The sequence below is a fragment of the Triticum dicoccoides genome, chromosome 5B (assembly GCF_002162155.2).
Source record: "Triticum dicoccoides isolate Atlit2015 ecotype Zavitan chromosome 5B, WEW_v2.0, whole genome shotgun sequence".
Lineage (NCBI taxonomy): Eukaryota > Viridiplantae > Streptophyta > Magnoliopsida > Poales > Poaceae > Triticum > Triticum dicoccoides.
Genome location: NC_041389.1, coordinates 705,742,779 through 705,745,654, shown reverse-complemented (window position 1 = coordinate 705,745,654; position 2,876 = coordinate 705,742,779).

Sequence of the window (2,876 nt, the reverse complement as noted above, 5' to 3'; positions counted from 1 at the left end):
CTATAAAAGGCCACGCCAGCCCTGAGCAGGCCGTGCCATCTCCCTCGCCCCGCCCATCTCTCTTCCTCTCCTCGCACGCCCATCTCCCTCTCCTCGCCGGCAATGTCTTCCAGTGACTCCGACGAGGGCGCGTGGCCGACCGGCGTTTGGCCGCTGAGCCTCACCGTCGGCGACACGGAGGATATGGCCCGGTTCGGCGTGATGGTGCCGCCGGCAGCCAAAGTGCCGCGGCCGTGGCGGATCGGGGCGAACGGCATCCCCACCATGGGACCGCCGCCGACGAGGCAGCAGCTCCTCGTGTTCCCTGGCGGCCGCTACAACCGGAGGGCCCGGCGCAGGTTCTGGCGCGGGAAGAACTTCGACATCGTCCTCGGCGCGTACAGGGACGCGGTGGCGGGCCGCACCGTCGGGGACATTACCGGCGAGGCCGGCACTTCCCGTGGTCGCCGCCGCCACGGCCAACCTCCAGCCGCGCCCACTGCCCCGGCACAGCAGGCGCCCCCTGACCCGGCGCTGGTCGAGATCCCGCCGGCGCAGGCCGCCCTCGCGCAAGACGGAGACCCCGACGACACGCCGGGGCTACTTGCGGTGCTGGCCCAGTCGGCATAGGAGGCGGCGACGACGGCGACTCGTGAGGAACGAGAGCGGTTGGCGGCCATAGCGGCGGTGCAGGAGCAGCAGGCGCAGGAAGACAACTGGTGGGATTACAGCGACGATGACGACGACGACGACGATGGCGACGATGGCGGCGAAGGAGAGGCCGGCGGTATGGCGCCGGTCGTCGACCTCACCGGCGCCAGCGACGACGAGTAGTCTAGTTTTAGGATTTTTATTTAAATTTTGGTCTAAGTTATGTAAGAGCAGTGCTCGGTTATGTTTAGTGTTATGTAAGGTAGTTTGAATTATGAATGAACTCGGAATGGTTTATCTGGAAAAAGAAAATGTATGTTTAGTTTGATGTTAGTCGTGCAACTTTAAAAAATAAACGGAAACATGCATTTCAACGTTACAAGAAAAATCAGTGCTCGGTTACGCATGCATGGGGCCTTCACTCATACTCGCACGGTCTCTGAAGAATTCTTAAAGCGATAAAAAAGCCAGAAAACTTTCCATGCATCCTAATGATGATGGTGGAACACTATAAAAAATGTGGGTACATTTGAAGGCTCTCGGGAAAAACTCCTTTCAGACGGGGCCTTCGGTCCTGCCCAAACGGGGTGTGGAGAAGGAGGCCAACTTGTCGACAGATTCGGAGAAATTATAGAACATTCATAAAGAGATGAAAAATACAAAAAACTTGGCATGCATCCTACTGATGATGGTGGAACACTATAAGAAAAATTTAGAGAAGAAAAAAACAATTATAAGAAAAAATTTATAGAAGGAAAAAAACAATGATAAAAAAATTGCCTCCTGCCATTGCAGGACACAACTGCGCTTAATCGGCCCGGCCAGATCAAGCCGGGCGGCGAAACGGCCGGCCTTTCGGCCCAGCTACGGCCTGCAGCACAGTCAATCGGGGCAGTGGCGGGACGGGGCGGGAATCAGAGGATTCGAAAGGGAGGTGGGAGGCAGGTATATAAGGCGGTCGCGGCGTCGTTCGGCGGGCGAGGTGGGACTAAACTTTAGTCCTCACCCCCGCCGACCCTGCCCCTGCACCACGCGCAGAGTCAATGGGCCGGCCCACGCGCGCCGTCGCGCACTGTCACTGTGCCGGCCAATGCACGCTGTCGAAGACTTTTTTGTTTTCAAAATAATATTAATAATAATCCATACGTAATATAGAATTGTTAACTATATTTATTATAATAATAATGAGTTGTTTAATAAAATTTATACGAAAAACTAATGAGTTTTTTAAAATTAATTGCTAAAACAATAATGAGTTTTTGGATAATTTATTCATAATGATTTTTTTGTAATGAATATTTTAATCAGTTATTTCTGTCAATTAGTAATTACATTTTTAATATTTATGTAATGTTAATAAATGTCTAAATAATATTTAAAATATATGCAAAGTTTAGTACTGTAATGTGTTGCATTAACAGCTAAATGTGTTTACATAATAATAATGCGTTGTTTTTTTTAATTTATAAGTAAGAATAATGAGTTTTTTATTACAATTTATAGGTAAAAATACTCAGTATTTTTTAAATTTTTAATGAGTTTTGTGTACATGCCTAACATTTTGCAGCTTATTAAAAATTATTAATCAGTTTTTCGTCGATTAGTAATTACGTTGTTAATATTTTTGTAATGTTAATTAACGTGTCAAAATACTTAACATATATGCAAAGTTTAGTACTGCAGTGTGTTGCATTAATGGCTAAGTGTTTATACATAATAACAATGCGTTGTTTTTTATAACTTATAAGTAAGAATAATGAGTTTTTGTATTACAATTTATAGGTAAAAATAATCAGTTTATATTGTGAAAGGCATAAATCTTGTTAACAATTCTACAATACGTAGGGCTTTCATTATTGGAAAACCCTAGAAAATGCGCCGTGGATGCTGTGGATGGTGATGGCAACGTGTGGAAAAATACGCGAATTAGCGTGGGTGCTGTGGATGGTGATGACAACGTATGGAAAAAGTGTCGTGACATTTGACAGAGAAGAAAAAAACCATAGTTGGGGACCCCCTCCCCGGCAGACCGAGAGGTAGGTGGTTGCACTGGGGCTACGTGATGGCATGCATGCAATTGCACCAAAGTGTCTGTACATGTGGGCACGGCCAACGTAGGCCCCCACGCAAGGTTGGAACGAGAACGGACACAAAACGGACGTTGCGTCACGTCTGGACAGTGATTTTGCGATTTTCGACCTGGAAAACCCTAGAAAATGCGAGCGCCGGAAAAATATGCGAATTGG